The sequence below is a fragment of the Pogoniulus pusillus genome, chromosome 14 (assembly GCF_015220805.1).
Source record: "Pogoniulus pusillus isolate bPogPus1 chromosome 14, bPogPus1.pri, whole genome shotgun sequence".
In the NCBI taxonomy this organism is placed as follows: Eukaryota; Metazoa; Chordata; class Aves; order Piciformes; family Lybiidae; genus Pogoniulus; species Pogoniulus pusillus.
The window spans coordinates 21,897,741-21,924,081 of NC_087277.1; the positions used below are offsets into that span (position 1 = coordinate 21,897,741).

The 26,341-nt window shown below is 38.6% G+C and overlaps 1 long non-coding RNA gene across 1 annotated transcript; it reads left to right on the plus strand.

The window, feature by feature from the left end:
- Window positions 1–375: 375 nt before the first annotated feature.
- Window positions 376–2,851, plus strand: LOC135181394 (uncharacterized). The gene is made up of 2 exons (XR_010304845.1): window positions 376–1,140; window positions 2,005–2,851. It is a non-coding gene; the product is annotated as an uncharacterized LOC135181394 (long non-coding RNA).
- The last annotated feature ends 23,490 nt before the right edge of the window (window positions 2,852–26,341 follow it).

The following is a 26,341-nucleotide window of genomic DNA, read 5'->3' on the forward strand; positions in this document are numbered from 1 at the left end:
TGGTTGATTCTATGGTTCTAAGATGGGTCACTGATAAATTCTGTGAGGATTCTGTATTTCTTCATGCTTCCAAGGCTGCATTTGTCAAAGCAAGTTCACTCTGAGTGAAAGAGGTTTGCTGAGCTCCTTCCCAGGGTGTTTTACAAGGATTTTATTACTGTATCTGCTGTCAGTTCCCAAACACTGGCAGGGTGGAGCCTCTGGGAGGAGAAGTTGAGACTGATGGATTCAAAAGTCAGTTCTGGCAGTTCTGATAGACATGTTGCAAGACACACCCTATTAATCAAGCAGAGGGGCCCTTATAACAAGTTACACATGGTAAACAGGTTAATTTGTCTGTTTCCCCTCAACACAAAAATCAGGGGAAAGTAGCACGTGAAAACTCTGGCCTGAGATAAAAGAGTGAGATAGCAGTTTAATATAAATGAGACAACATAATAGCACAATTACTTTGGCTAATATTACAATGCACAATCACCTTAGCCTAGCTATTTGCAGAAAAGGAGGAGCGCTGAAATGTAGGGGAAAGCAAACAAACAACAGCATAAAGCAGAAACCAAACATGCTACCCAACTCCCACCCATACTGCTGCCATTCCTGCAAAAAGAGCCAACAACCAAAACCCTGAACCCAGAAGCAGCAAGCAGAAGAGGAAGCCTCCCATGTTACAATCTGAACTTTGAGCACCATAATGCTTTGCTCCCGCCAGCACTTTCGTTTTCAAGCAGGCATGAGGCAGTGATAGCAGATTAAAACTCAACCTGTGACATACCTCTAGAGAAATGCATTTAAGAAAAGGTGAGAGCACTGCACAGGTGGTGATGAGTGAGGAAAAGAGATGAGAAACACTCTTGTAATCACCAGGGTCACAGAAGAAAGAAAAGGAGGAAGTGTTCTGGGTGATGGAGCAGAGATTCCTCTGCAGTCCATGGTGCAGTAGATATGCACACTGCAGCCTAGGGAATCATAAGCTCAACCCAGTTCCTCCTGAAGGATTGCAGCCTGTGGAAAGGTCCCATGCTTGAGCAAGGAAGAAGTGTGAGGAGGAGGGAGCTGTAGAGATGAACCATTCCCTATCCCTTTCCACTGACTGAGAAGGAGAGCTCTAAGAGAACGAAAGAGCCTGGGAAAAAGGCAGAGGTAAGAAGAAGATGGTGGTTTAATTTTTCTTTGTTTCTCATTATCCAAACCTATTTTAATTGGCAATAAATTATTTCCCACTAGCTGCCCATGATAGTTATTGATCTTCCTGTTATTATCGCAATCCATCAGGTTTCACAACCTATTTGCCCTCTGTGTAGTGTTGAGGAGGGGGAGTAAGTGAGCAGCTGTGTGCTTGGGTGCTAGCCAAGGCTAACCCTATTCAGCTGTTCTTCATTTTACTTTAATTGATAGTATTCCTGGCACTGTTTTCCTGGCACAAAGTTCTGTGGAGCTGCAAAATTATTTATCTATGTTAACAATGGAAGAACATGGAGAGGTAGAATTATCTTCCTGGGTGTGATTACCAGAGCATCAACTTAAGTTGAAATGCAAGCATGAGAAAAATAGTTGATCTGATTAAAAAGTATCAAATTTCTGAAGTGTTCTGAAGGTATTAGGAGAAAAAGAAATAACTGGTCTGTAATTGTGCTGTATCATGTCTTCCTAAAATTGCTTCATGGCTGAAATATGGTTAAAATGGAAAAAAATCTTTTGGACAAAATCTGAAAGAACTGCAGCTGAGTAAACTGTCAAATCTAGATACCAAAGTGACCTTCAGAGAGGGATTTGTAAACATATGGATAAATGTGATATATGAAAGTGGAATCAGAGTTAGCTTAGAAGCAAAATAATCTATCAGAGTGGTTGAAAAATGTAAGTAGTACAATCCTGACTTTTAGACCAAGTGTATAGGAAGCTACTTTTCACTGCTTTCTTTATTGAGTCAAATGAAATTAATAGGGTGGCTTAAAGAGATACTTTATACAATATATATATAAAATGCTTGCCCACTCATTACAGATTGTCATAGACACTAAAATCTGACTTATCCTCCAAAGGAGAATTGATGCAAGAAGCAAAATCTGTTCAGAGTTATTCAGTACAAGCCACCACCTCCATGAGCACAAGGAGTCCTCCAGTCAGGTCCTGAACCACCAAGGTGCAGCACAGTGGAAAAGAATTTGACTAATGCAAACTTAAAGTAGTATTTCTGGGGAAATGGCTCAAACTACTAGACTAGATCCCATGTTGCCATTTATGTATTTGTATATTGAGTTGGTAAACAAGTGATGTTTGCTTTAATTGACTTTACTCAGTGAGGAGTCAACTACCAAGCTTCCAGACACTTTAAATATCTGAGACTTTCAATGTGAAGAATCTTCATTTACTGAATGATATATTTAATAGTAACACATACATTAGTAGAGAATATTGATATTTGAATGGAATAAGTGCATCTATTTTCTGCCTCTTGACTGAAACCAGACACAATAATAATCAATCACTTGGGCATAGTGAATTTTGGAATAATGATCCTGAAAATTACGTCTTTGAGAGCTCATCTGTAGTATGTGGGACAAAGATTGCTGTATTGAGAGTGTCTTCCTCATAGAGGCCTTTACACTACCAAATGCCTTCTGTGTGTTGGTATTCAGTCTGACTCATGAAAAGACTGACTTGGCACATTGAGGTCAGATGAGTGCTTCTGTATTAAAATTTTAATATTAATTCCTTGGAATAGTTTCCATATATCTTTTGCCTCTAACACAGTAAGTTAATTAGTATAATACTATGTGCTTAGCCTATAGCTTGCTCTGTAAAAACATCACTATGTGTATGCATTAATAAATATATATATAAGCAGGAAGGTATGCTTTGTCTTAATTTGTCACAGGAAGGAAACAATTTTCCCTAAAGTGTGAGAGAAGGATTGAAGATGGGTGATGTAGAATGTATCTAATAAAGGAAGACTTTCTCAGATATCATCAGTTTATGAGCAAGTTTAAAAGCAAGGTTGTCTTGATTTAAGGAGTTTAGTACTTTCTCATGAATTTAATAACAGTGATAGGCTATGGCCAGTATAAAGTATCTTAATTGCTCTTGGGATCAAGCAAGGTAACACAGGCAGAATTTGCCTAAGTATTTTGCGCCACAGTTTCTGCAGGAGTTGCCTCTGTGGTTAACAGCTATTCAGGTTTTTACTTATTCATTTCAAAAACAAATGAACAAGGATATGTCAAGATGGCTCTAGGATGTGAATGACATTTTTAATCCTAGGAGAATTAACTGTATAAGTGAAATTGAAAGTCTTCCCTTCAGTGAAAACTGAAGGGTTTGTTCTGATGTTTCAGATATTTGCCAGTGTTTTGAATAAAAGCAAAAGTGATTTTTGCCAGCAGCCTACATATTCCTTACATAGACACAAGATAGAATAGGAATCATATAACAAAATATTATAAGACTTTTGATAAAAATAAAAGGAGAAGCAGAAAAAATAGTTGACAAAAAAATAGCATTAACATTATTTACATTTGGTCACCATTTGTTTCTCTTTCAGTATCCTGGATACATAAAAAGAAATGGGTTCTTTATCAATAACAGTTGGTCATGATTTTTCAATACATAACAGGAAACACATTGCAATGTATTTGTGCAGTAATAAATTGATCCCAGGCTTTAGATTTTCTTCTCTGCACTTTTGGGGACAAGAAATGTTTGTGTGGGTTGTTTTTTTTTTCTTTATATTTGGATAATTCTGTATGAGAACAGCAATTCACCTTCTTTATGAAACTCAGAGGATAGATATAGTAACTACAGGACACGGGGAAAAAAATACATTTATGCTATTAGTAGTGTCCATGATTCTTATTGGTCTCTGTTTAATGTGCCCCAGATCTTAACCAGCTGCCAGGCTGGAGGTAAAGACAGAACTGTTGTCTGCTTCCAGATTAAATTCACAGGAACCAATAGCTCTTGGTGGAAGTCTACTCCACAGCATGTCATGCCACTCTAGACTCCTTTGGGGAGTTTTCACCTAATTAACTTTTTTACTGTACAAAAAGGGGACTTGGCACTCTGATTCTTCACTATCCTCTCACATTCTGTGTCATATTGACTGTTTCTGGTATTCCTCATGTAAGTTTTGTGCTCGGATTTGGATTACTGAAAGCATCTTGAGACCTAGGGCTGGGGGCTACTAGAAGGAGGAGTCAGGTTCTGGAAACACTGATCATGTCTAAAGACCTAGGGCTGGGGGCTACTAGAAGGAGGAGTCAGGTTCTGGAAACACTGATCATGTCTAAAGACCTAGGGCTGGGGGCTACTAGAAGGAGGAGTCAGGTTCTGGAAACACTGATCATGTCTAAAGACCTAGGGCTGGGGGCTACTAGAAGGAGGAGTCAGGTTCTGGAAACACTGATCATGTCTAAAGACCTAGGGCTGGGGGCTACTAGAAGGAGGAGTCAGGTTCTGGAAACACTGATCATGCCTAAAGCTTTAAATGTCTGAATCAGTTAAAATATCTCACTGGAGTGGGACAATGTCTCACAGTCACTTAGAATCTTTCAGGTGAACATTTTTTTGTGAATTAAAATGTGATTCATAAAACTGAGGCAAGCCGAACCTCTCTTCTGAGATCATTGTTTACCAAGCAAAAGTTATTATCCTATTGTTTCCTCAAGTTAAGTTAGGAACTGTCGTTCTTTTTCCAGGCTATGTGTGCAGCCTACTAATTTTATATTGCTCGATGTGTTGCAAACATCCCTAAATGACAGCATCAAATCGCTTAGCAATTTCTCTGGCTTGGGAGATATGCAAAGTACACTTAGCAGCAGAATGATTCTGTTTGCCAGCTCTCCCATCTGCATCTCAGAGGTGTGCTACACACTGCATTAGGCAAACAAATAAACTGCTAACTAGAGACAGAATGGGCAGTTGCCTTCGTTTGCTTTTTCTCATTACTACTACGGCTGGAAGGGTTGATGTAGAAAACTCAGATTTGTTTTCTTACAGGACAGCCTGCCTGTCTCTGCAAGTGAAAGACCCACAAGTTGTAACTGTGCTGTGGAGGCAGGGAATTAACGTGGCTGAGGCAGCAGATAGGTAAACATAGAATGATTTTATTTTCCTGAAACCCTGCCCCCAAACTGACAGAATATACAGAAATTCGTTTAATTAACTCGGATTGTTTGAGAATATCTTACAAAGGATATGGTAGATAAATTTGGCTATGTTAGAAGTGAGAAAATGTCCTCCGAGGACAGCCTGGGGGAGGTGGGGCTGTTCAGTCTGCAGCTGTGCAGCCTGCAGCAGAGGAGGCTCCCAGGTGACCTTAATTGTGGCCTTTCAGTATCCGAAGGGGGTCTACAAAAACGCTGGGGAGGGACTTTTTAGGCTCTCAGGGAGTGACAGGACTAGGGGGACAGGAGCAAAGCTGGAGATGGGTAGGTTCAGACTGGATGTGAGGAGGAAGTTCTTCACCAGAGCTTGGAATGGGTTGCCCAGGGAGGTGGTTGAGGTCCTGTCCCTGGAGGTGTTTAAGTCCAGGCTGGATGAGGCTGTGGGCAGCCTGACCTAGGGTAGGGTGTCCCTGCCCATGGCAGGAGGATTGGAACTGGATGATCCTTCCAACCCTGACTGACTCTATGATTCTACGAAAAGGCTGAGCTATAAACACATCTTTCCCCACTATCAAGCAGGCTGAGCAGAAGATTAGAAGAGAAGCTTACTCACGAAGTGAGCAAGCCTGGATTCTCCCTGCAGAGGCAGCCTGTGGCGTTATCAGCGATATCCTATGAAGACCTGCACCACGGAAGCCCGAGGCGAGTCCCAGAGCGCCACACTCGCAAACGGCTGCGGCACTTTGTCCCGAGGGGGATGGTGGCGGCGTGAGGCTGCTCTCACAGCGGGAAAGGGAGAGCCATGATTGCTCGGGTGCCCCACCCATCCAGCTGGCAGCCAGCAATTAGTTACCGATCAGGGTCTGAGAGAGCGCAGTCCAGGTGCTTGCTCCCTCTCTCTCAAAAGGCCACTCGAGGCTCGTTAAGCCCGCCGCTCAGTGTGCGCAGTAGAGTGCTCTCGGTGCGGGCAGCCATCTTTCGCAGCGCCAGGAGACTCTCTCTCTGCAGGAACTACCGAGGTAGGAAAAAATTCCAAAGCGGGAGGAACCCCAACACTTATACCTGTTCCTAGGCAAATGGTTTTTCACACCATTTCCTAGCCAGGTGTGAAAAACACAGCAATCACCAGCCCGATGCCGGTGCAGGCCAGAAGGGCCCTTTGTTCGCCTCGCTTCAGGCCTGCAGGGCACGGGGGAAAGAGGCTTTCGTGCCTTTCCCCTCCCATTCCAACCACGGAGCTAGAGGAATTTTGGGGTATCCAGGACTGCAGGACAAACTGTCTGTGAAAGACAGACAAGATGAAGGAAGCCGTGGACTCCAGATTTCAGAATGTCGAACTTTGTTTCACTGCTGGGAGCGGCCACGGTAAGTCACTCTGCAAGGCCTATTCGTAGCGTATCTGGTGCCACAGGTGTGTAGCTGACAGGGTTATGCCAGCCTTGCTGCTGATCTTTTCTCTCCAAAGTCTTTCTTCTCACCATTAAAATGTTACCATTTCTTTTTGAACTAACTCTTGCTGTGCTTCAGCTGTCCCTTGATAATTCCCTGGCTGTGGTTGAACATGTCTGTTTGTCATCATCCTTGCTACCATGTTCAAACCGGTGTGAAATGATCTCTCAGGCGGTTTCGGGGATGCTATTCACACAGAATGTTACACTCCTGTTCCTGTCTTGCCTCTTGACATTTTTACAAGGGGAGCATTCCTGTGAGCACCCCGAGAGCTGAAATATCTTACAACTGGTATGAAACCAAATTTGAACCTATTTTTCCCCTCAGTCATTCACTCTCAATTGAGATTCCTAAATGGAGCACAAGAGAAGAAAGTTAGGAGACAGCCCTTCTTGATATTGCTCTTTAGAATAGTTATATGTATGCAATATGTATACCTAAGGCTTTATAGAATAACTGCATGTTTTCTGTATATATTTATTTTTCTGATCTCTTGGAAGCAATACCATGGAATTTTTTTTATGTTCCTAGTTAGCAAAATTTAAACTTCAAATTTAAGCCTTCTATTCAAGGTGAATTTTGCAGTTAATGAATCTGCTTTTGTGAAGTACAAGGAAAAATAATTTTCCTTCATATTCTGTTTTACCTGGGGATTTCTTGGAACCTAAAAAGCATCTGAGCCTCTGGAACTCATAAATTTAACAGGGGCACATTTAGTCTAACTTCCTCTGTTGGAGTCTCCTCAGTTAACAAACATCTTCTAAGTCTTCCTAGAGTGTACAAAATGTGTGTTTGCAGTTCCACTAGAACACAGAACAAAGATCTCCTTTAACTTCATTGCTATTGAAAGATATTTCAGTTATTCCATCAACACTAGAGGTAGCCAGCACTTGTAGCCAAAGAACGTTTTCCTGTGCCTGTTGGCAGCAAGATAGAGATCCTAACGAATCCTTTATCGATAAACATAATCTGTATTTTAAATCATATTCAGGTTGTGAATCATTATGTGAAATGTCAGCTGTGCATGTGAATGCACCTCTGTTCTTGCTCTGAAATATAACTTTGTAATAAAAAAAAAGAGATATTTCTCAGTCTGTATTTCAGAGCCTAATTTAGAAATCAAAGCTTCTGTGAGGAAAAAAAAAGAAATAGTAAAGCTAAAAACGTTAAAATGACATTTTTTATGTAATTTGTCATATTAAGGCAACTCTGTACATAAAAGATTCTCTGAGAGAAATGTGGAGTTCAATTCTCACCTAAACGGCTGCGAAGTGAAAATTTCGCTTATCCTTCTGTCTGCTTTGGACTCATTTTGTCATCCTTTGGATTCTCAATTTCTGAAGGGATACTTTGGCTCAAGGTGGTGTGACTTTGTTATAATCCTGAAGATGGATTTGGGTAATTCTGAATTTGTTAAAGTAACTTGAAGTGTTTATTGCAGGTGAGACACCCTGCAACTGGCTTGAAGAGATATAATACAGCTCTTAGGAGCAAATGCTCTAGTTTATTAGGTTTCTTTAGTGCACAATTTCTACAGTTTCAGTCCCTTCACTTCTGAGAAGGCATGCCTTCTTATAAAATAATCAGTCATAGTGATAGGAAATATTTCTCCTGCTATGAAGATTCAGTTGAAGAAAGACTACAGCCAGGCTGCTGACATTTTATAGTCCTAGAAAAACAGTCATATGACTGCTGAACTCCCAGTGAAGGAAAAAAATTGCAGTGAGGATTTTGTTTCCTAAAGAGATGACACTTCAGAATCAACCAGATGAGAAACAGCTCAAAGAAAAAGTGTTCCAGTTCTTTTACATGGCCTCTACTCATAAACTAAATATGCCTATAAAAGCCTGCCAGTGACTATTATTTCACTAAAGTTGCAATGATAAATAACACTGAAAGTGAGTGTGAGGCTATACGAGATCTCTAAATCTGTGGGTTGTTTTTTCACAGTTGCACAGCTGTTAAGTAAAAATACTTAACTTGCTGACAGTACAGCTGAGGTTAAGTCTGAACAGGCTCTGTTTTCCTCGGTTACATAAAGAAGTCAGAATGGTCTCAGTGCTAGTGATTTGTACTGTGCTGTGGCAGAAGAGAGTCTGAGGTCCGGGGAACAGAGAATTAGTAACAATTAATGTTGACCTAAGTTTTTATCTCCTTTTTTGTGTGCCTGCTTGTTTGTTTTCCCTGGTAACTGTATTTTAATTTTTAAACTTGCTCTGTAGAATGAACAAAGACTCTGTGACAGAGAAATGGCAACACGGGCATGGCTGGTTGAAATGTACACGTAGTGTATATATCACTGGTTTAAGTACACAACTTTATTATTGTGAGTTCTCATAATCCAAACCAAGAGATTACTACCAATTACTGGAATAATTCTTGGTTGCTTACATTACTTTAGTATCGGGTGGAAAATGGTAGATACTCATTTGTGATTCTAACAAATATAACCTAAATACCAGCTTATTCATCTGCCTTCATCATACTGACCTGTTTGGGTACTGGCTAAACTAGACCCTCAGATCAGACAGGCCCTTTAAGCAGCCCATTGTCAAACTTCCATTCATGGTGTGCAAACCTACTTTATGTAGAAAGGTGTAGGACTAAACTATAACTCCAAACTTCGTGTTTTATTTTTACTTAAATATAAAAATGTCATAGGAGAACGTCAATTAAAGATTTTGGGTGTGGTTTTGGGTCTTTTTGTTTGGTTGGTTGCTTGCTTTTTTTTTTTTTCTTTAGATCTCTAAGGACATCTGCCATTAGCTTTAAACAGTTCATTGCTATTTTCCTGCAGATGAATTTTTAGTTTGGCTTGTTTGTTAAATGAAATTCAGGAAATCCAACAACCAGGTTAATGTGATTTGAATTTGTGAATAGGACTACACAAATGATTCTAACTCATTTGAATGTGTTCTTAGCTGTCTGTTAAAAGTGAAGCTCCTCTGATTCTGGGAGGAGTGGATGTAACACAGCCAAGGACGTTAATTTTCTTCTTACAGAAGAAAGTCAAGTAAACTAAAAAGTATATAATAAAAGCAAGTGAATCACTGGAGTCCTTCATAACATAAAAAGGTTGATTTACAAGAATTGTAGCAGTGCATCTGGGGTACCTGTTCGGTTTCTCTTTGCTCTAAAGAATCACTCACTTCAAAGTTCCTGCTTTGTTAAAGCTAACCTTAAGCAGTGTTCAAACATACGGTGGAAGTTCTTGCCCAGCCTGGTTGACTCTATGATTCTATGGAGCTCCTGTGAGAATGAATATGCATACTGAATGGCAGGTGACAGTGTAAAGATCTAAGACAGAAATAGAAATTGTATTTAAAGACTACATGAATACTGAGGGTCCAGACTATTCCTTGACCAGTATGTTGAGCATTCACACTAATGAAATCCATAAATTTCATTATGCATAAAGAAGTAAATCTTCTTATGGAAGAATGAGGTTTGAAGGACAGCTAGGGATAACAATACCTTTTAGAAGACACTGTCCTTAGGGGGCCAGGGAGATAAATAGTAACTGAGCAGTACTGAGAATATTTTGGTTGGAACTTATCATAAAATAGTTTGGGTGAAGGGACATTTAAATATCTAGTCTAAACTGAAATGTGCGGGAATATCTTTACATAGATCAGGTTGCTCAGAACATCCAATCTAAACTGGAATGGTTCTACAGACTGGGCATCTACGTCCTCTCTGAGCAACTTGTTCCATTGTTTCACCACCCTCATCATAAAAAAATGTTTTTATGGCATCTATCCTGAATCTCCCCTCTTTTAGTTTAAAAACAGCACTCCTTTTCCTACCACAATACTTAAAATTATGTCCTCACCTTCCTGATAAGCCCCCTTTAAATATTGAAAGGCTGCAGCTTCTTCCTGTAGCCTTCTCTTCTCCATGCTGAACAACCTCAACTCTCTCTGCCTTTTCTCTAAACAGATTATCATTCAGATAATGGAAGCCACATAGTCATTACATAATCTGCTATAGATCTACTAATGTGTACAAAACAAAGAAACAAAAAAAAACCCAACTTTGCAAAAGCAAGCAAATTAACAACAGATAACACACAAAAGGGACTATGTTTGAAGGGCTGAAAGGATGATGTCTATTATAGAGCTTCCTTAAAGTCTCTTTCATTAGTATGCATCTAGCTGGAAAATACCAAGCCAAAAGGAATTAGACTGCACCAAGAAGGGAGAATCAAAGGATCTGAATTGCACTCTAGAATTGCCTCTCCCTCCATGACAGTAAAGGAATATAGGAATATCTGTTTGGTTTAGGTGAATTAATTGAATTCTTCCACCTCATTAGGTCACACACAGAAGTATTTTAAAGCTCTATGCAGCTCCTAATTATAAAAACCTTAGTCTATAACAATGTTTCCATCAATTAAGTCTTGTCTGCAGAGCCTGCTTTAGCAAGTGATGTCAGAGTACCTACTCAATTGAGTTTACTGTGGGATGCAGGAAGCCTCTACTTGTCTTCAGGCTCTTCCTTGGCTTTAGGAACTATTTATAGGACTTCTGGCCTAAAATACACATGATGTTTGTAGTATTAAGATGAGGCAAAACAAAAGCATAGGGAGTTATACTTTTCCACCATGAATCCTTACCTTAGTTGATAGTGCTTATGTCTTGGGATTTATTTTTATGGAAATGATTGGTGATAATCTTTATGTGTGTTTGTTCACATTATCCTTTGGAGCTGGACTCATTTAATGTATTTTGAATATCAAGTTTAAAAAAGCTATATAGATTCTTTTCAGAGTTCCTGTTTTGAAGTAGTCATATCCAGAAGGAAGATAAGGGCATCCTCTATATGGACAGACTTCCTACAGCAAAGAATACTATTTATTTTAGGTGTTTATTTTGTGCTGGAATGGATGTTTCTGTGTCTTTCCACTGACCTGACAGGAAGCCTGATCCTCTACAGAGCTTTCCTGTCCTACTTGTTCTAGGCGGATGTTAATGCCCATTAACATGATATTATCCCCATGTTCTAATTTGCTAAACAGAAAGAAGGGGGAAGATGTATATATTGCATCTTCCTTGTACTAGAAATCTTTAATCAACTTCTAGAGTGATTGACATTTGAAAATAATTTTTATTCCAAAACTGAGAAAAATAACAATCTCACATGATGTTTATCAATATATTACTTTGTGTGTTTTAGGGAAAGGATGAAAAAAATTATGCTGAAAAAAATTTCTAGTTTAGAATTTTAGATTAAACAAACATGTTTTCATCTCTCTTGTTTATGTGTTCTGTCTATTGAATGAGCCATGTGAATGATTGTGTGTTTGTCAATAATTATTTAAGAGCATGGGAACTGCTGGCCATTCATGGTAAGCAAAGAATGTCAAACATTCTCCAGTGTGATGTAAAGGACTTGTAAAAGAGAAGGTGCCCATAATCAGCTTTCAATGATTTTATATTCCCCCTACCCCAGGAAGTTAATGTATCTAAAATGTTCTTTTGGCTTGATTTTTTTTTCCATTTTTTTTTAATTCTTTCCAGATGCAGTCCTCATCTCTGAAATGTAATAAGAGCAGAGCACTATGAGATAGTATGAATTGAAGAATGTTATTTAAATGAAAAAGTCATATTGTATGACCTTGTCTTTCAAACTATTCTGAGAATAAGAGCTGAGCTCTGTTTCAAACAAAAGAATCAGAATGTCAAAGAGACAGGATGCACTGCTTGCCATTCCTTATAATGACAGTTTTATTTTTAAATCTGAAAAAGTAGTGATCAGAATGGCAGATGGAAAATAAAGCAGTTCAGACACACTGCTGTTGTGTACTACTCAACACAAGCTATTAGCAGGCATTGCCTCATGACTGGCACAGTGAAACTTCCAGTGGAGAGGGGCTAATTGACAGAGGTGTTCCACTCTGTGTGTGGAAAGAATAGATTGATCCCATCAGGTGAAACTATAAGTTCTAAATCAGAACATTTTTGATACATTCAGGACACGTAGATGTCAGTTACATTCTTCTCGTAAGTAGAATTCAGAAAGGACAAAAATCATGGCAAGGCCAGAGCCATGAAATGTTAAATACATTCAAACATCTGTACAATAATCACATAAATTTCTATATTTCCCATCTTAAAAAGCAGGAAAAGTGCTTTTACCAAATAATTTCTGGATGGAAAGCTGACCTCTATCTGTACAGCAAAGCAGTCTGAAAATATGAATTACAGGACTTTGTGGTGTTACGGATTGTTGAGGGAATCATTTGTACTTGCCTTGCCAAAGTAGCCTCAGCTGCATCTCATTCAATGTTCTATTTAAAAAGACCTGTGATACTTGCACATGCCAAAGCTGCCTAACAGTCAGGGACACTCTGATGCTGAGTCTGTGTCAGCATCTTTGCTCTAAACAGAGTTGTTCATGTGACATGAATTGACCTGCATCTGTTGATCTTTTTCATTTGAACAAGACTCTCTTCCCAAATCATTGCACACCTCCGCTGAATATTTGTAGTTAAGAAAATGGAAATTGGAACATGTAATAGCTGAGTAAAACATGTCTGTAACTTGAACATAGTGGCAGGTGTCTGCTTAGAAGAGGTGGGAGAAATTAAATGGAAATAAAGGCCCAAGAGAACCATTATTACAAGAATTTCAAGAAGAGATTACAACACTGTAGAAAGCAGGAAAATAAGCATCTCTCTGTAAAAGGTCTCAGCCTCTGGGACCCATGTGGTCAGAAACACTTCTTGGGGCCTTGACTCTAGCTAAGGGACAAATAGAAGGCTTTATACATGATTGTGTAACCTGAATAGAACAAAGGTTGTTGAGAGGAGTTTTGAACTTCCTCAGAGATTTCAGTGGATCATTGCTCTAAGCATCGGGGTTTGGGGTGAACAAGACACCTGCCAATATGGGAGGTCAGAACCATTAGCCATGTCTTTGGAAATTCTATTGAGCAAGCATGAGAGATGAGGTAAATTTGGAAACACATAATTTGTGAACATTCCTGACGTTTACAAAGAGCGATTTTACTTCTCTTTTGCCATTGGTGGCTTTGCAGGGAGTCAGCAGGACATATTCAGTACCCAGAATATTTTTACTGGCAAATGCTTAGACATCTCATGATTTCAGGTCTTTCCAGAGTTAGCTGCCAGCACAAAGTGCATTGTGGGAGTTTGTACTTTAAATGCAGGAGTCTAACGTGGTGTCTAGATGTTGAAGCCCTTGTGATTTGTCTGAGTTATAATAGTAGTTGCATATGCAAATTAATATGTATTTTTCTCCAAATGCTCGAGTAAGGTATCTAAATCCTTACATAGAGAGCTGAATAAGCAGCCTTAATGACTGCTACTTACCTTCCAGTTAATCAGGTCCTCATCATGGAGTAGTACCAATTAGTCTTTAAGTTACTGCTATAAAAAGAGGGTCATTTAAATAATAACATCACCAGATGCTTATGAGCGAAGATTTTATCAAATCAACATGAAGAAAAAAAAAAACCCTCACAAATTTTATTGATAAAATGAAAGCTCTGGTCTTGCACTTTGACTGTACTGGATTTTAAATCAGAAACCAGCATGGCATATTTAAAACTCCATGTTTCAGAATGCCATTCTGAATGGAGAACCATCTACTCTTAGAATCATAGAATCAACCAGGTTGGAAGAGACCTGCAAGATCCTCCAGTCCAACCTGTAACTCAGCCCCATCCAGTCAACTAGACCATAGCACTAAGTGCCTCATCCAGTCTTTTCTTGAGTACCTCCAGGGATGGTGACTCCACCACCTCCCTGGGCAGCCCATTCCCATGGGAATCTGCTCTTGGTTGTGTAGTATTTAAAGTTTGCAAGAGACCTGGAAGACAAAAGATCATTACTTCTAAAATTTATTGTTGGCAAAGATTGAGGGAGCAGTAAATATTATGAAGGATACAGGTCTGTAGTGTAGCAAGCTGGATCATCTTGTAAATAGGACACAATGCATATGTTTCTGCCTAAGTAATACATATGGCAACAAAGAATGTAGGCTGAGCTTCCAATATGAAACTCAGAAAAAAATTAGTCTGAGAGAGCTCATAGGGGAGAGTCAGCTAAATGTGAGCTTCCAGGATAACACTTCAGTTTACAGTGTTTGCAGACAGACAGCTGAACACAAAGTAGTAGCAGGAAGAATCTGATGCTACTACCCAATGAGTAGGACTGCTGCTGCTGAGATAGGATGTGTGGCCATGTAAAAAAGAATATTAGTAAATGGAACATGTCCCAGACATGCAAGAAAACAACTAAAACCAAAAGATAAAAGACTATTGCAGCATAGGCTGTTCAAGCATGAGGCCAGTCATAGGTCAGTGTTTCTTACACTCATTTTCTCTGGGAACCTTTTTCTTACAGTAAAATCATTTGAATCAGAGCAACTTCCTTTACTTCTGTCTCTTACATCTAGACATCTAGCTTTTCCCCCTTACCTTTATTTCAGTAGTCCTCTAGTTGCTTTCCCAGATTACTAATTATTCAAGCAAAGCTTTTCTCATGGCCAAGAAAAGCCCTTTCCCAGTAGGGAGATCTCAGTCCTAATCTTTAGTTCCATGTTAGCTCCCATGGCCAGAGAGCATGTTTTGCCAACATACTTACCTGTCTTTTACCTGAAGTTAGGGTGACTTGCGAGACCATAATTTGGGATCTACTATTAAAAAGTAGATATAAAATTTAGATTAAAAATTTATACTCTAAAATACATGTTTTAGAGCACTGGATTAGCTTAATGTGCTTTACTTCTGCATCATCAGTATAGTTATTTTTTTTTTCTGGAAATTTTTCAGTTCCTAAGGTTTTCAAAGTAGTTAACCATAACAGCTTTCCCTCACAAAATAAAACAGGCAAGACCAGAGAGCAGATCCAAAGTATCTCCACCAACTTCACAGGGAAAATCAATCTCATTTCAGTTGTGTATATTGAAGCTACAGCACAAGACTCCCACCTCCAAATGCACTGTAACACAGTAGATCCAACCAAATAGTGAGGGGGAAAAACAAAGTTACAAATGAAAATTGGATTTAAAAAAAATACTGACTTTTTAGTGATACATTTGGCACAGGCATCCAAGTATCTGAGTACTGGTTGAAATGTAAAGTCGTACACAGACAGATAAAATATAGCAAGTTCTTGAGAAAATATCTGCCGCAAATTATCCCATTTGGTTGAACTTCATCTGTTGTCCTGAGAGTGTAGCTCCAGAAAGAAAAAAATATGCTGAGGCTACTACAGTTGTAAGTAAACACCAGTGATAATTCCCATTTAACACAATTAAAATTTTCCCATCAAGGTTTGGCCTTTTTCTTCCTTTTTAGGCCCATCAATCCCCTCTCTAATTCACAAGAAGTAGAGAACAATAATAAAAAAATCTGTGCCAGCTGTTCTGGTATATTGTACTGCACCTGGGGACTTGAAGTAAAAGCATACCTCTGAGGTGAGACAGACAACAGAAGTTGAGGATGTGCTCCTCTCTCACATATGGTGAGGCTTCAGGTGGGAGAAGACTAGGAGCTCTGCACACACCATTTTCCTTACCGTGTCTGAAGTAGCTGATGCTATCTCTCACTTTTCAGCTTCAAATTAAAATTCCTTGCTGACTTACCAGCTTGAGTCATTACTTTCTATATATTAACCTGTCACTGTTCTTTTATACGAATTTAACCCAAGACTTTGTCCAATTATACTTCCTGCACTTCATTTTATTGTAATGGTTGTAGGAGAGCTGTGGTGCATAAGAAAAATCATTCTACCCTAACCTTTTTCTAAAATACAATCTCACTCTTTCCTAAGAGGGAGAATGTCTTTTTTTCCAGATCCTATGCATATTTTCTGATTCCATCACCCTGAACGTCTTCTCGAGTTGGTTTGTTTATCTTCTGGTAGAGGAGCAGCTGGTAAAATTTGGAAAAGAGATCTGTAATTAAGGAGAGTCAGAAAAAGACTGTAAACAGAAAATGACCACATCCCTCCTTCAGCAATTTTGTGAGGAGAAAATTAGGACTTTGAAAAAGAAAACAACCTGGATTAGTCCCAATTTTGGTACACAAACCTAACTACCAAGATATTTAAACAGTGAATAGTGCATCTTGTTTTACATTTGGCTTTGTCATGTGCTCAAGTAAAGCCATTGTTTCTGCAAAACAAATCTTGTTCTGCTTACACATTCAGGATGCCACCTTTAGAATTTTCAAAACAAACCCATGGTAACAGAATGTTTCCTCCAGATGGCAAAAATGTCTTTAATTTTGTCTCATAAATAAATTACAGTACTTTAACCATGTTTGTTGCTAAAAGAGGTTGTTCCTCTTCTGGAACTGCAACCTGGAAAGAGCTTTATTTTCTGCAACTGTGGGAGAAATTCTAGACTTTAACTCAGTATGTTCTTGTTACTGATTTGAGTGGAGTGAGAACTTGACATACCATATCATAAAAGCAAGAGTATGTATGTGTATATGCTGAATAGGAGTGTCAACTGAAAAGAACTCTGGAAATGTGGATATTGTTTGACTTTGGCTCAAAGGTAGCAGGCACACATAGACTTTTTCTAAGTATACAACAATATTAACATCGACAGGACATAATATTTGTGACTGCTGAAAAAATAATTCTACAGGTATAGGAGGAACTAGCTCTGCTAGATCTGTAGTTGTGAAAACATGCAGATCAAAACGAATTGTCTGTTTCACTATGTCTTCTTGAAAGTGGAGACTGAGGGAATAATCCTTTATCAGAGGGATGGAGAAGCAAGCTTGTTTTAGAAAAGAGCAGATAAAATTGCATTTTAATAGCAGTATACACTGTAAAGTGTGTTGAGCATGGAGATGACAAATATATGCATCAGGTAAGGCGAAAAATGAAAGAAGGCCTGTAGTACTCTCTCACTTTCTTCAGACTTGAGTATGTATCAACTATAAGAGTAGATGTGGACCTAGCTGTCCTAAGGCATAAGCTTGTATTAGCTTGACTGTACTCAGCACTGGGCTAATCAGTTCAAGAGAGATGTTGAGATACTAGAACATGTCCAGAGAAGAGCAGCGATAAAGCTGGTGAGAGGTCTGGAACACAGCCCTGTGAGGAGAGGCTGAGAGAGCTGGGGTTGTTTAGCCTGGAGAATAGGAGGCTCAGGGCAGACCTCATTGCTGTCTACAACTACCTGAGGGGAGGACATCCTTGGGCCCTTTCAGTGTTTCATCCCTCTAAATTTAGCAATCATCTCTATACTGGACTTATTGCCTTGCTCCCTGCAATGTTTTTAGCTGTTATTGCAGCTATACATTATACCCCAAGCCTGCATATCAAAATAAACAAGAAGAGGAAAAGGAAAATTGCACTTATTAGTAGTGGACTGAAGTTAGGAAAGCATAATGTACCACCTGGTGTATGAAGGGTGGTTAGAAATAGTATGTACACATACTCAAACCTTCCCCTCCCACAGTCTCACTTCACCCACACACTCTGGCTGCTCAGTAAGTAATTGTATTTCATTAAATTTGGCTTCCACTACTTGACTAAATCCTGATGTTCCTCCTCAGATCAAGCTCCTCTATATTTGGTAGTAATTGAGCATTTCTAAGACTACCAGAATCTGTGTTTGTTTATTTATCACTTAGTACTACAATGAAAAAAAAACTGCTGTGGAAACAGAAAAAGACAGCAGCTGGTTGGATGGTGAGTTTTCAGATCTTCCTCTCTAAGTATTATTATGTAAATGCAAAATTTGTTGTGAGATTATTCAGGATGTCTCTGAGCCCTTTAGCAGTCAAATATGGTAGTGATGAGTATGCCCTAAATGTGTCAAAAAATTCTATTTTGAACTTCAGGCAGGGGTTCCAGAACAGATCTTTCCTGATGAATGACTCCTGCCCAAATCACAGCCAGATTCAGTAGCAGATTTAGGTGTGATAGCATTTTATGTTATCATACCAAACATCTATGTGCCAGGCACCTAATGAATTTAATTAATTGAAGCTAATCTTATGAATTTTTGAGATAATGTCCAATGAGCCTAGCAATGCAGATTGACTGCAGCCAGCAGGCTAAGGGAGATGACATCTCGTCTGGTTCCTAGGAAATAATGTTGCAATGATGTAGCAACAGAAATGTAGCAAAGCTCAGCCTGAGGCATTACAGTAAAAGCCGTTAATTTAAAAAACAAACCCTATTTCTTTCATTCATGCTGAACACAAACAATGTGTCCAACTAGTGCATCTAACACCCAAGGCATTTCTGTTCAGGTGGTCTGAGCAGGATTACTTGTGATGAAACAAAAGGCACATAGTCCTGTCCTCGTGTATCCCAGCATTGTCCTGTGCTGGCATCGGACAGCCTTTTTGTTCTCTAGGAACTGACAGTCTTCCTGTTCTTCCATATCTCTGTGAGTCATGAGAATTTACTTGCCATGCTTTGTCTCTGGTTGTCTCAAGCAGATATAAAGACACTGGGATCTCCTTTATCTTGTGCAAAATGGCATGACGCTCTCACAGCCATTTTTCTGCCTGGTGTTTATTCCTCCTGGTGCCTCATGTATTCCTGTTCAGACAGACTCAAATGTGTGCACAGCGTGGTGATATGTGTCAGTGTATCAAGATGAACTAGTTGATAAGCAGAGTAAGTGGCCTAGGAAACAGATATTGCAATGGTCAGAAGTGGAGACTAGACACAGGACAGACCAATGAATCTGTTGGTTGGTTACTGGAGGGACCAGGGAGATCATGGACTGACCATGAGTTTGACTGAAGTATCCATTTGCAAGTGTGTATGTCAGTGCATGAGTTAATGGGAGGTGAGAGGATCCTGAGGCAAGTTGCTGGACAGAGACTACGTCCAAGGTCAGTTCTTGGGTGCATCCACAGTATATGTGTTTGTAGGTCTGCACAGGCATCTAGAGGTAGGGCTTGGAGTTCCAATGTTCAGCTGGGAATAATGAGATCCAGGGACCTGTTTCAGTGCATACTGGCATCTAGGCCAGTTCCTGGAAGGATCTATATCTTACATGTACACATGTCCATGCAGAGCTTTTTTATCCTGGTGGATAGGAGAGGGGCACTGAAGCAGGCTGCTGCTGCCTGCATTTGCCCAGGTGCTGTTTTCTGCCCATGCTAGCTGATGTGACTGATGTGATATGCATGTTGTATAAGTGTGTGTGTACCTGTGGGAACTGTATGCTCAGCCTTGTTAATGGCTGGAGTAATGAGCTTAGCAAAGCTGCAGCCATCATTCCTCTCTCAGGCTGCCAGTTGGGCAGCTCCTAACAGAGTGGTTCCTTTCATACTGCTTTTCTCCCCTGCTCTTCCTGGCAGCAATGCCAGTGAGGTTTCCATATGCAAAATGCTTAAGATTGATGTTGCTATTAGCTAAACTTTTCTAGCATGATTAATTACCTCAGTTACCCAATATAGAGCATTCTAAGGAAAAAAACCCACATTTTAGGAAGTGCACAGTACCTGCCATATAAAATTCATAACCCTTTAAGCACTCTTCAGCTCCATAGATGAACATTGAGGCTTACAAAATGATTAACTGTGTTTAAAAATTTGCACCAACATTTATACAGTGCAATAGGATGGCATAACAATTCCTAGGAAAGTGAAAAATGGGCTGTGCCTTAAGGAGTTTGTAGTCTAAACTTAGATCTGACCAAGTAAGTGATTTTAAACAAGAGAGCATGAGAATTACAGTAATAGGCAACTTGTGCTTGCTGTTTTCTCTCTTTCTTGTTACACTTGTTCCTGTCTCTGGGAGCAGTTTGTAATTACTTAATTGACATGCACTTAAAATTAATCTGTGAAGAAGCATTCACGTGGAATAACTGTGTGGAAATGAAAAGATATGATAAAGGAAAAGAGAAAGGTAAAGAGAACAAAAGAACTGAGTGGGTACATAAATAGTTGTGAACATCAGAGTCAAAGGTAGGAGAACAGTAAGGAAACACAGAATTCCTGTTCCGGATCATCATCTGTAAGACTAGACAAGCAATGACAAAACATCTGTTACACATCCAAGACCAAGATGCTGAAAATTTCAATCTGGTATATATTTGGAGGCTTCTGGAACAAAACTGTTGGGAAGTTGGTAGGGTATGCCAGAATAGGATGTCAGCAGCCCATTCCTATTGCTACTGCAGTAGAGCATCTTTAAGGATGAAGGCAGAGCTTGCTCTCTGTCTGCTTTGTAAATTTTGTGTAGTTCTGCAATTACAGCAGATCTCTCTAGGGAAGTGGTCTCCAAGCATTCGTGATTGTACAGCCCATCAGTATAAAAATTTTGAGCATACACTCCCCATATAGTTTATTTATTTATAAATTATATATGTTTACTGCTGTAATACTATACTATGCACATTATAAATCACACAAACCTCTTAGAAATTAAAAATTAATGAGGTAAAGGTGAAATGAAAATACTTTTACATTAAAAAAAATTAATGACACAAAATATATTTTCTTTCCAAACCCCAGTGGATTATTCACACTCTGGGATGCAGGCACCCCAGTTTGGAGACTTACTGTGGGGTACCCTTAACAAGATGAAAACATATGGCAGTAGCATGCATTTCTGGGCAGACAATCTGTAGTTCTTTGCTCAAACAGCTATTTTCTCTTCAGTACTACCAGTACAGTGGAGAAAGACAGTAGAAGTGAGAAATTGCTCTGTAAGATGCAAAATGATAATTCAGAGGATTCTGTTTCCTGGAAGAAACTCCCTCATGAATGGAAATGCCTGTCTATAGGAAAATGTAAGAGATGTGAGATAAGAAAGACATTCAAATGCAGTATGTAAAATAGGGGAATCTTTTATTTTTTTTGCTAAACTGAGGTTGGATCTAAATGTTGGAGACATTCAATCTCTAAAATGGTTAGGTTTCTAACATGAACTGCCCTTTCTTGTTAGTAATTCATGACTCTGCTCTCACTTCCTCTGATTTATAGTCAAGAAGAATTCACCTACTGTGTAAAACATGGGATATATTTTGTAGTGTAAGTTTTGTAAGTCAGAAAAATGCCAGAAATCTAGACATCTCAGAGGCACATCTAGTTTATTTTAGTATTTGAAGGATATGTGTAACTGATCTATAATAATGGGGATATTTACTTGTATAAACATTTATGTGTCTTGACTATAGGTTAAGAAAGTTTATTTTTAAACAGTCGAGACATAAATGTAGGAACTGTAATGATAATGATACTAACAGGGGAAAAAAAGTCTCACCATATGCATTATCATATTGTCTTTTCACATGTTATATATTATCATATATTGTCATTATTGGACAGTATACAAAATTGTAGTTGAAGAACACAAATGCTGTCAACCAACTTTTAAAATCAGGCATGCACATTTTAAATCTCCATGCAACAACAAATGGCTTGGAAACAGTTAACATGGAAAAAAACCTAAACTATGATTTGGGTTATGAAAATAATTTTCTTCATTTAAATCACTGACATAAGTTTAATACCTGGAATTTCATAGCTGAACTGCTATAATTTCAGGGGTTTTGATTGGTTGATTGGTTTTTAAACCAGGAATAAAATTCTAGTCCTGTTACAACAAATGGCAGATACAACAACCTGCAGATCCCAGTAAAGGCAAGATCAATTCTGTATACTTTTCCAATATGTTCTTATAAGCAGTTCTTTTCACATTCTTTTCTAGAAAGTCATATTTGACACTAGGAAACTTGTAATTGTGATTTTCATTTTTTTTTAATTGGGCAGTGTGTGGCTATTTTTATATGTGTGTGTATTCATAAACATTTTAGTGTCCTCTAAAAACCTGTTATCAAGAGGAAAACATCAATATTTAATCTCATCATATTTTGGAGTGATGGCTTATATTACTCTAACTCCTTCTTAACAGATTTTGCAAATTAGTCTATTGTACAACAGGATATGAACATTTCCTGCTTTCCTCTTTCATTAATGACACTTAATTACTGCAGGAAAAAAGCCCACAATAATCATGCTAATCAGCAAGATGGGTTTTCATGCACTGGAGTACAAACTTTGCTATCCTTCCTGATGCCAGCATGTAATAAAAATTCCTAGGCCACTCAGTGAAACAATAATATCTCTCCCATGGGTATTTCTCTGGTTGTTCTTATGAGAAGAATAAAACAGCTGAGTGGGTGCAGAGCAGTCCCTCCAGTCATTGCACATGTGATTCAGAAGGAGTTCAAGAAGGTGGTAATGGTATAATATTCCTTTGGTAAATCCTGTGAACCTTTAGCAGTCACGAGCACAGGGAATTTTTGAGCCAAGTCATATATTCTTGTTGCTCTTGTTTAATATTTCTTCATGGACTCTTTTTTTTCCCTGTGTCATCTTCTTCATTTTATGGAGACTTCCTTGGAATTCCTAAAGTGTCTTGATGCTGAACAGTAGAAGAGATTTATTGAAACAAATTTTAGGAAAAAACCTCACAGGAGTAGAGGAAGAAGGAAAGTAGCTCTAGACAGTCAAATGAAATCTCTGTGTGGAATAAGATTAATGAGAGACTTGCAACTGATCTCTCACACTAAAACCAGCTGGTAGGACACAGTCCATAGTTCATTATTACGTAGCATTATACTTTCTCAACACTCAATATAGGCTGCATAAAATTTCCTGTGAACATTCATGATTCATATTTAAATATTGTTTGGGAGAGTTTTTTGGCTCTATTTGAATTCATGCCAAGAACCATAGCAGAAATTTACATAGACTTTTATGTTGATAGTTTAACAACTGATGAAGTTTCAGTGCCCAAAAGTCCTCCCTGGCTATATCTAATTAACTATGGAAGGTAAAATCTGCATGTTTTTGCTGGTATTTTAGGTTCTCTGGGGTTATGTTAGACTAGAATTAAATGATCTTTTTAGCATGTCAGTTGCTATTAGGAAAAAAAATTACAATCTTGAGGAACGAGTTTCAAATTGTAGTAAGAAATTTCTTCAACATGGGAAAGGCTTCATACTAGAAGTCACTTGTGCATGCTGAAGAGATTATGGGAAAAAAACCTGAGCCTTGAGGAAAACATGATTGGCCAGTAAGATAAGTAGAATGACATTGAAGAAAATTGTTCAGCCATTCAAATGTGGTTACATCTGCTTTCATCAGAATCTGCAGAAACATCAGAGAGGTTTTGTTACCAGTGGTACTGAAGGAGGTTGATCCATCCTTGTGAAAGAGCCATACTGTTTCTTTTCTCTAGTCCAAAAGAGAGCATTAACTACAGTAATAATCTCTAATGTTTAGGTCAGCTGCTCTCCATTTGCTACTCTCATATCAAAGACAAGAATTTAGATACTGATTTTTGCTGAGCACAAATGTTCCCAAGTCAGCATTAATGAAACAGGAAACACAAGGTAATCAAGATACATTTGTTGTTCTGAAATAGGCAGCAAGGCATTCCAGCTGATGAGCTTTGTGTAAACTTCCTTGACTAATTAGGTCATATAGATTAGAAACTGAAATTATGCTTTTATTTCTTCAGGCTGCAGCCCATTATAAAATTACATTTTATACAGGAAATAATATTAATTAACTAGTTTCAGATTTTTTTCCATGCAATGAAACTTTTTTCCCCCCTACTAGCCAGTTAAAATGACTAAATTATTATATGGAGGGTTGCCAGGACACTGCATGATGTTTCTTTGTACTAAATACTGCTAAGTTTGATATCTAGCAGATGGTATATAAATAAAAAGACAAGCAATCCTACCTTCAGTTTCTTGGGAAGTTCATTGAATTCTGTGTTCACAGGTCACTCTGCCTGGATGGATCCCAGTGCTGCTTCTTGCAAGATCAAGCCTGTTCTTGAAATCAATGAAGCTGCATACCAATACATGGATTTTCTGAGGTGAATCCCCTGGAATGATTGTGATATAATAGTGTGCATAACTTTGAATGTACAGTTGCAAATAACCTTGTACTGAAAGTTACCCCTCAGTGGCTTGCTGACTGGTTACAGTCCATCATATCCTAATAGATGAGAAATGAGAAAAGAGTGGAAGGGTTTTGGCATGTTCTAGTTTTGTTAAAGTATGTCAACAAGCAGAAAAATAATGCATAACATTTTGAATCGGTGGCTCTCATTATTCATTGTCTGTTTCTATTCCCTATACAGTTTCTCTTTTTTCCTTAAAAATCTCCTAACCAATAACAGTTGAAAACTCTTCAATATTATAAAACTTGCTGCTGATGTAAATGTATTTTTTGAGCACTAGTATCTATCAACTTATTCAGACAATTTAATCAATGTCCTATATTTTATAACACGTTTGGGTGTCTGTAGTACTTGCAACCAACTACAAGAGATTTGCAAGCAGTGTTGTACTTTTCTTTGCATTCACATTGCACTTAAAAGCCCTGGCCTAAGGTTAGACTAACCAAAAAGAGGGTGAGAAACTACTGGGCGCAACATGCCTTGCTGGACAAATGTGAGAAATAACAGCATGGCAAGGCCATCCAGTTGCTGATGCTGGCCAAGGTGAACTCACCAGGTTCTTATCTTTGAATAACCATTGCTGAGCCATGGCCTCAAGAGAGTGGTATAAAGACTTAATAAAGAGCCCATAAAAGATGGAGGGCCTGAGGGTGCCAAGAAGCTAACTGTCTCTGGTATCTTTACAGCATTTAATTTAAGCAGAAGTAGTAGAATGGGAGAACTGCCTCAGTAAGAGGCTCTAGTTTCAGATGCAGCCCTATGATCACATCTGTCAGAGTTAGGTCTTGCTTACTCTTTTGCTTTATTTTACTATTACCTTCTAACAGCCTGTTACTTGCCAAAGTGTTTTCTCTTCTAAAATGCAGGATGCCTCATGCTGTTCATAAACTCATGTTATAACAGCAATTATGGCTGATGAGATAACACCTAAGGTGTTTGACCTTATCTAGACATATTTTATTGACTAATACATTAATAGTTCATGATGATCCTACCCAGTGATTACATAAGGAAGATTATACCTGACACTTCAATTCTGTAGCCCATTCATAAGGCACTAATTCTGCATGTTTATCATGCTGTAGAAGAGTTCATCTATTGATCTTTGTTTCAGTCTTTTGCAATAATTTTCTGTAAGAGCTCAGTGTTTCACACTGTGTGGAGACATGGTTTCTGTGTTCAAGGAAATCATAACAAATTGTTTTTGTTACATTTACACTTACTGATTGTTTTTTGCAAAAAAATATAGTTTCCTCTTTTACATTTACAGGCTCACAGAGAAGGAGTTATGTCTGCATTTGAAAGCCATCTATCTATTTTATAATCCAGGGTATCTCTATTTTATAAGGGTTGTATCCTGCAAAATACTAAATACTCTGTCTCTGCTCCTGCAGAACACTTGTGTGTGAGGCATCACACTGAATTCAGAAGGTGGGTCTCAAACATGAAGAGATAAAGACATGCTTAAATGGTTGGTCTATTAAATTTGTGGAATTAAAATATACAGAAATACTTGATGTGGATTTAAGCCAGACTGCCCACATCTGGAACAACATACTAGGTTGTACTTCAGAATGTTCTTTACTCTATAAAAATCAGTCTTCTGAGGACTGTATCTGTGGCTTTAAAAACTTGACGTGGCACTACAAAACCCATCCAAAAAGATCAAGTACTTAGTCAAACTTCCTGAAGATCTGTAGTATGCCAAAGAGTTTGGTCTAAACTTGACTTTAATTACTTTACATAAAAACTGGGTCATGCTGCACAGTGTACGCCTATGGTCTCAGAGAGACTCGGGCAATTAACACTTAATACCAACTGTTTGGAGTCCTTCTATCCATTATGTGCTGCTCAA